Raw genomic sequence first — 8,453 nt, 5'->3', positions numbered from 1 at the left:
TCTGCATACTTTTTCATGGTTTTATACCACCAAGGGGCTCAGGATTGGTGGACACCCCCCTGACACACGCCCCCCAAATTCCAGCATGGGAAGGCATGGTGGGTGCGAGGGGGGGGGGGGGGGTGGGGGGGTGAGATGGTGGACTTGGACAGGAACTGAAGACAAGGCTTGGATTTGGAAAGGGGGGGTGGGGGGTAATGCAGGAGAGTGGTGGTGAAGGGGGGGGGGGGGGGGTGCACCAAGGATGAACATGAAATCTGTTTTTGGAACATGCATGGTCAGTGGAATAAGACGAAGGGAGAAGGTGAGAGAGTGAGACAGGAGATCATCCAGAGGGGAGGAGAAGGGGGGGGGGGGCATTGAGTGACAGCTCAACTGGTTTCTGCTGAGGAAGGTGGCTGCGCCGCGGTGAGAGAGGAGGACGCTAGTGAGAGATTGAACAAGTGGAAGCATCATTTAGTACACTAATTAGTTTGCACTTTAGCTTTTGAGAATGTGAGTCATGCATGTCTGCCAATTGACAAAAACTGCATCAGCTCCTCAACACATGCACATTTAGGTTCTGCAGATCCACGCATAGTAACAGAACTGATAATAAGCCCAGTTAAATAAGACGTGGGAATGATCAGGAAAAGTGAGTGTGTCGTGGAGGAATGATGAGCACGGGTCAGGAATGCCCAGAGGAGAGCCAGAGTGTCACACTATCGCACTGCAGAGGAAAAGCCCCAGCTGCAGATACAGAAGGATCAAGTTTTATTCCTCTTTTTTATGAGGAAAGGAAGGCAGTGGGGAGATACAGAGCGGCTTAGGTAGATGCACGACAGATGATCCGGGACACACATTTCTATTGAGTGAGGCACAATGGCCTCTTGTGGTGGATTCACAGCATTGTAACAGTTATTGGGAAATAAGAATACACATGATTACACATAGAAACTCATATGTGACTATTCATATACCTGGTAGCTTAACTTTGCCTGTTCCAGTTACATCTCATTTAGTGTAAATTCAGCATTAACCATATTCTTTGGCTCAATCTCTGTTGATTTACAAGTTGTTTAAACAGCAGTAAATGTACCGCGGGTGGTGCAGACAGGAATTCAAGTTGCTGTTGCTAATCAATACACTGACAGGTGTTCCTGGAAGAGCAGCAGTGGTCACCGCTCACCAGCAGCTACAGGCCACATTTTTGCTTCAATCTATTTATTCCCGTGTGTTACGTTGTTGTGCAGCGTCACAGTGCCAGCCAGAACCCAAAAACGATTTAATCTTACTGTGAAATAGGCTTTACCCCTAAAAAAAAGGCACTTATTGGCATCAATGGCATAACATGTCACATTCTCCTAAAGTTTATTTTTGGCCAAGTTGTTCCAGAAAAGTGTTAACAGCTGTCAGGGTTTTACTGTACGACTGTGATTGATTTAACTGTGTCGTGTTTCATTTGAATGCCACTGTCACTCAAAGTGGGGCAATCAAGAAAAGTGTTCTCGGGGAAAAGAAAACATATATTTGGGAACTTCTCAGAGGCCTTTGAGATACTGTGTGTTCACCTATCGATGTAGAAAAATATGACTATTAAAAAGTTATAATTAGGTGTGTCTTTTAGCCTGATTGAAAATGTACATTGAATAGTAATAGCATGACATTTGGCTAATAATATAAGTATTACATAATGTGTTTGAGCATCATAATAACAATATGGCTGCTCTTTAAGTGTTGCAAAGTTCTCAATCACACTTTGACACAACACTTCCTTTTATAGCAAACAAATGCTGCTGACACTTTAATTATCTAACTTTGTATTCAATGAATTATTCATTTTTTAACACCTAAGTCCTCAGTTCAAGTGAGGATTGTTCTTGTGACCAAAGACTCACATCATGGAGTTAACAACTATTGTGTGACCTTTAGGATTTCTCACTAACTAATAAAGATGAAGATTGCCCTCTCAATGATATACTTAATTTGAAAGACTTATTCTTACGATTTGATATGTAATCATCAGATTTACAATGCTTTTCATTGAGGTTGTTCTTATAAGCTAACATGATTTGTAACGTATTGTTGGCTTGTGTATGTTTCATACAGTAATAATTGCTGTATGGATATTGATACAGTGAAGGGAAAACACTGCAGCAAAGTGGATATGTCTATTAATGGAGGATTTAACTCTTGTGGTACAGCTGGAGGGCCGCCTCTTTGATTATGGAAATAAAAATAAAACAAATAAAAACAATATATGTAAACAAATGTTTTTCAAGATATAATCAGCTTTACATTGTATTTTAAGTTCTACATTTGTAGAAGCAGAAAAAAAGTACTGAAAAAAAAGAATACATTTACAGTATATACATGTATTATTAGCCTATTGAAAACACAAACATGAGTTTCTGCTGCCCCTTCACTGACAGTTTCTAAAATAGGGAGCTGTTTTTGTGGCAGCTTTCATGTTTCCAATCAGCTGCTGGTGACAAACTGACCCGGCCCTCTCACCTGCTGGTGTGGGGACAATTCCTTTCCCGAAATGTACAGATAATAACTGTCCATGATGTATTTACAATATGCACTTAGTTCACTGCATGTTTTAAATGATAGCACAGTATCGCTTGATAAAGTACTAAACGTCTTTGTAAAGCTGTACAATATGTGCATGAAAAATGTATTGCAAAGTCAATTTAATTACAAAAATCATGAATGCTATACACAACTATAAATTTGCAAAACACACTATAAAATGGGAAAATTGCCTCTAGTGAGAATTGGGGCTATTAAACACTAAAAACACTCAACATATCATATTTTAGTTTTAAAATGGGCACTGAAACTTTCATATCTAAATTACTGACGGGATCTTGTTATTTTATTATGTCTCATTATCAAATGTATTCTTTTGTCTTCATGTCCAATTACCTGTTTCAAATAACTAACTAAAAAACATGTGGTTTTTTTAGGATTCAAGTAACTTTTGAAGATTATTTTGTGTATTTGTGTGTAATAATTTCACTGAAATTCCAAATGATATGAAAATGACGAGTGTGCCAAATGTATTGTGTAAACTTACAATCCACACTACATATATCTACAAGCTATCCAACAAGTGTTTTCAGTACTGCGCGGGGGCGCAGAAGGGTAAACCCAATAGCGATAGCCTTAGAGGGCTGCGCCAATACTCATAGAAGCTGGGTTACAGTTAGGTAACCTCAGTGTGTGTGTGTGTGTGTGTGTGTGTGTGTGTGTGTGTGTGTGTGTGTGTGTGTGTGTGTGTGTGTGTGTGTGTGTGTGTGTGTGTGTGTGTGTGTGTGTGTGTGTGTGTGTGTGTGTGTGTGTGTGTGTGTGTTAGGGCTGCTCGATTATGGCAAAAATCATAATCTCGATTATTTGGGTCAATAATTGATATCACGATTATTAAAAACGATTATCCATTTACTTTGAAAACATCCATTTATTGAAAAACAATAATTCAACAGTATGTTTTAACAATTGATCACCCCGAACTTGAAGTATAATTTAACTGAAAAACCAATAAAATAAATAATTGAAAAAAATAAAATAAAATAAATAATAATTTTATTTTGATTATGTTGTTTTCATAATCGTTGCAAGCTAAAATCGTAATTGCGATTAAAATACGATTAATTGAGCAGCCCTTGTGTGTGTGTGTGTGTGTGTGTGTGTGTGTGTGTGTGTGTGTGTGTGTGTGTGTGTGTGTGTGTGTGTGTGTGTGAAAATCTGCCACTTCCTTATAGAGCCCCTCCTCCAACACACACGAACGCGCACATGACCAATGAGGGCACGAGATAAGTTTGTGCCCCGATGGAAGGCTGACAGGCAGGTAGGCCATCCAATCCGATTGGTTGTACTTTTTACAGTATTACGGCTTCTACAGATGACATTTTTTTATGGATTTTTTGTCAAAGCACTTCAGATATTCATTGCTATCGGGATGTTAAGAGCATTCCATGGAATATAACAAAAAGTGTATCTCGAGCCGGTTTCTCAAACTTACCTACCCCACCTTTAAGTATAATTCAACTGAAAAACCCATAAAATAAATAATTAATTTTTTTTAAATAAAATAAATAATAATTTTATTTCGATTATGTTGTTTTCATAATCGTTGCAAGCCAAAATCGTAATTGCGATTAAAATACGATTAATTGAGCAGCCCTAGTGTGTGTGTGTGTGTGCACGTGTGTGTGTGGTCTAGCATTACTATACTTGTGGGGACCTAAATCTGTTTACATAGTCACGTGTGGGGACTGGCTTCCCTTATGGGGACACATTGGAGGTCCCCATGAGGGGGATCATTAATTTTAGGGTGAAGACTTGGTTAGGTTTAGGATTAGGGTTAGGTTAAGGGTTAGGTAAAGGGTAAGGGTTAGGCATGTGTTGGTTATGGTTAAGGTTAGGATAAGTCTCCAGGAAATGCATGTAAGTCCCCTGAAGTGATGTATACATGGTATGTGTGTGTGTGTGTGTGTGTGTGTGTGTGTGTGTGTGTGTGTGTGTGTGTGTGTGTGTGTGTGTGTGTGTGTGTGTGTGTGTGTGTGTGTGTGTGTGTGTGTGTGTGTGTGTGTGTGTGTGTGTGTGTGTGTGTGTGTGTGTGTGTGTGTGTGTGTGTGTGTGTGTGTGTGTGTGTGTGTGTGTGTGTGTAAACCTAACTGGAAGTCAATTAAACTTAAAGCAGTGACCCATATCAATCTGACATTAGCTTTATGTCCTATGGAATATTTTGTTCCAGAAATGTCACTAAAATATTTTATCCCATTTTGTTCTGCCAGTGTTCCCATCTCTGTTTCACTCAGTCGTTCTCCAGGCCTCAGCTGTTGTGCAGCCGTTCTGACCTCTGAGATTTGGGGGTCGGCCTGTCAGTGTCTCTCTCAGGGTAGAGCAGTGACATTTAACTCAATATCCCAGAAGGATAAGGTTTCCCCCGCCGTCCCCTCCATCTTCCGCCTCAGTCTATTGCTGAAGTGTCAGTAGCCTGTGGGTGAGGGGACTACTACAGCGTAACTCCCGCGAGTTGGGACACCCGTCACCTCGTCCTCCCCACCGTGGCGCTAACATGCCACGCCCTCGTGCCAGGCTCAGGGATCACCATGTGCCGCCTTAACCCATCGAGGCCTCCCCCCTCCACTTGTGAACACTATACATCAGGGCTATTCAATTGGCGGCCCGCAGGCCAAATACGGCCCTGTGGTGATATTTACCGGCCCTTTGATTATAATGTTAAAAAGTAATCTACTTTTATTTTTGCCTTTTTTATTCTAGAGAGGGTGTTCAATTGAGAGATAGAGGGGAAGACATTGCCTGAAAACTTCGGCGGGCTCAGGTTTTCGAACCCACATACTGTAGTGACAAACTGTCATTTATTGCATCTCTGTGTGAATGATTAGATAATTTCACCTAAATAAAATGATGTTGATTGTTAAATTGGCTTCACATATAGGCCTCCTGAGTTCTGAACTTGCCATTTAGATCTAGAAAGGCCTTGGGGCTATGTTGTTTGATTTAATTAAACACAATATAAGCACTCCACTATGCTGTTGTAGTATTTACTGTATCTGAAGCTCTTAATATGATTGCTCATATTTCAAGATCATTTTCATCAACCGGCCCCCGTTCCAAACTAATTGAATAGCCCTGCTATACATGTTCCAAGTTCGAATCAAGTGTTAAGTACTGCGGCGGCCGTGCAGCTGCAGCACGCTGATCTTATGCAACTAAGTCTGTCTCTGCTGACTTGCACGGCACATGCGAAGTGAGAGGGACACGGCCACATGTATCACTTAAAGACACAGGGTCGGGAAAGACTGACATATTTCCTAAAGAAGGTTATTGTCATTAATGGCACCTTCTCAGGTTGCACGTTGGATGGTGTCCAGTTGGTCTACATCATCCATTTGTAATAGGATGTGTAATAATGTAGAGATTAATTTGCTGGTACTGGTTACTACTTTGTCAGCCAAGAAGTGTAATTATAGTAGCATATTAATTTAAACTAGGCCAAGGCCAAACTCACTGTTTTATCTGGGAGTGTTAACAAAAGGGAAAATATTTGTTAATTTTCCCTTGGACTAGCTCACTCACTCAACCTTCCACCAAGTTTCAGGAAACACTAACAGACAAACAAACAAAACTACCCCAAAACATAACCTTCTGTAAGGTAACAACATCGTCCAACTGAAATACGTTGAGACAGCATAATCTTTTCGGCACTTTCATCCATAAACTGTAGGTTTTATTCAAATCTGCAGCTTTTATGCACATGCCAGAGCTATTTAATAGAAGAGTTACGACACCGGAAGTCCAAAAACGGTTATCGTCACGTGGTTCATGTAGACGAGGGATCGTTCCCCGGAAGTTCATGGCGGGCAATGTGAATGCATTGATAACAGGAGATAGAACTACGATTTTTGGTAATTATTAGTGAATAAAGGTTTTGATTTGCAATATTTATACAACAAATCGATATGTGTATGTATTTACATCAATATGTTTTCAAAAATAAAATTTGCTAATATTAAGTGATAATATTAGGATTAGTGTGAACAACTAGTTTACATGTTACTAACAGTGCCTTGTTAAAGAGCCTGTTGCTGTTTATTTATAGCTTTGAATTCTTTCAAACCAATATTATCTTCTTAAACTTGTATGGTAGTCAGGAGGATCACTTTCTAATGTTTATTGATACATTTAGAGGGAGGGGATCTAAAGTAATGCTTTAAAATTCAGATTGGATTCATTTCTACCATTTTCTTAAATTCATGGTAGTTTCAGTAATCCCCTGGTAATTGAGGACACAAGTTATCTAAATGACTAATGTCGTCTTTATGGCTTTCAGAAAGGACAGGAGACCGACAGGATATGATGATGATGTTAAATGTGTTGCTTTAGGAACATCCATTGCAAATACATGGAATTCAATAAACATAGAAGAGCATATCATGCAGTTTGTCGGTGCCTTTTCCTCCGTGTTGACCTGGTTTGCTGTGCTGCCTCCTAGTAGCCACCATGGTTTGCTGTGCTGCCTGGGGATGCTCAAATCGCTCAGAGAAAGGAGTATGAATGTACGGCTTCCCCACTGACACAGAGCGGAGGAAAAAATGGCTGGCTCAAGTCAGCAGGAGCAATTTCACGACCAACAGCACCAAAATATGTGATTTATATACAAACACTGCATTTGCACTTTTTCACAAAACGAAAACCACACCATTGGGAAAGCTTAATGTTTTGTTTAATACAAAAAAACAGGGAAAGGCTTGAAAAACACTGAGAGTTGAGACTCAGGGTGCAGGGTGAGGGTCTCAGTGCAGGTATTCAGGCTCCATTGAACCCCCCTCTGGTTCTTGTGCTGAGAGAGGGAGTAACAGACAGGAGAAAGGGTTATACACACCTATATAGCACACCTATTGCCTTGGGGAGATAACATGTTTACTTATATAAAACAGTAGTATTAAACGTACCTTGTGTTTTCACTCTCACTTAAGTCCCTCTCCCTTTGCCATCAATCCAGAATCAGCTGGGCTGCAACATTATACAGACAGGTAATAATCAACAGAATCACAAGGACACAATATGGCTCTGCTAAAAACACTCACTCTTACACGCACCAAAGTTATATTTATCTAATATTTAACTCCCTCCATCCCCGCATACAATCCCGTTTAGAAGCCCCTCTTCTCTAATTCAACATGTTGGACGAAATGACATAGAGAGAACGGAATTTACAATTAAAAGGCTGTTCAACGTGTGTTGCTAACTTGCTTCGGTATGCTAGCTTGATCTGTTATCTGTAAACGTTCCCTAAATCTACTAATTTAGGGATAATCCACTGACATCCTTTAATACACATGTTCATTTGAATCAGATGTACTGATAATATCCGCAATATACATCTTTAAACTTCTTCTTACCTTTAAAAGTCCGTCACGAACGGTCTATTATGCAGCAACTCCACAGCTCTGCCAGCCTTGGCGCTAACTTCCGGGGAACGATTGAGAGGCTCCACGATCCGCCATTGCTGTAAAAAAGTGGTCCATTGGAGTGAACGGAGATGTCGTAACTCTTCTATTAAATGGCTCTGGCACATGCTATATAAATTAGGCTACCGGAAGAATCACTGACCAATAGAGATGGGCGAGTCATGATTCATCCGGATCATTAACCCGGATCCTAGTAATGAGCCGGTTGTGACGAGTCTCCCTCTCGATTAACCCGAGTCCTTTGAGTCCTACACCTGATGTGACGTAACAATTAAAACTATAAATTGCGTCACTCTTTACTCTCTTTATAACGTGTACAATCACATTACAACGTTGTTGTATCCAGAGATCCAGCAGACTCGTCGCCATGCACGAATCAACAGCAAATTCAGCCCCTCCTCCGGCTCCCGCGAGAGTCCCGTGAGCCGTGAGTGAGCCGTGAGTCGTTGGACTCGCGGGAGCCGTGAG

The 8,453-nt window shown here is 40.6% G+C and overlaps 1 long non-coding RNA gene across 1 annotated transcript; it reads right to left on the bottom strand.

Annotated features, from left to right (window-relative positions):
- Positions 1-7,293: 7,293 nt before the first annotated feature.
- Positions 7,294-8,082, bottom strand: LOC139435844 (uncharacterized). Its single transcript, XR_011645053.1, has 3 exons — positions 7,917-8,082; positions 7,467-7,527; positions 7,294-7,354 (listed from the first exon to the last, which is right to left on the bottom strand). It is a non-coding gene; the product is annotated as an uncharacterized lncRNA (long non-coding RNA).
- Between the last annotated feature and the right edge of the window lie 371 nt (positions 8,083-8,453).

This window comes from Pseudochaenichthys georgianus, chromosome 19 (genome assembly GCF_902827115.2).
Source record: "Pseudochaenichthys georgianus chromosome 19, fPseGeo1.2, whole genome shotgun sequence".
NCBI classification, from domain to species: Eukaryota; Metazoa; Chordata; class Actinopteri; order Perciformes; family Channichthyidae; genus Pseudochaenichthys; species Pseudochaenichthys georgianus.
The sequence above is the reverse complement of the archived record's forward strand: the minus strand, read 5'-3'. Positions and strand labels throughout refer to the sequence as shown.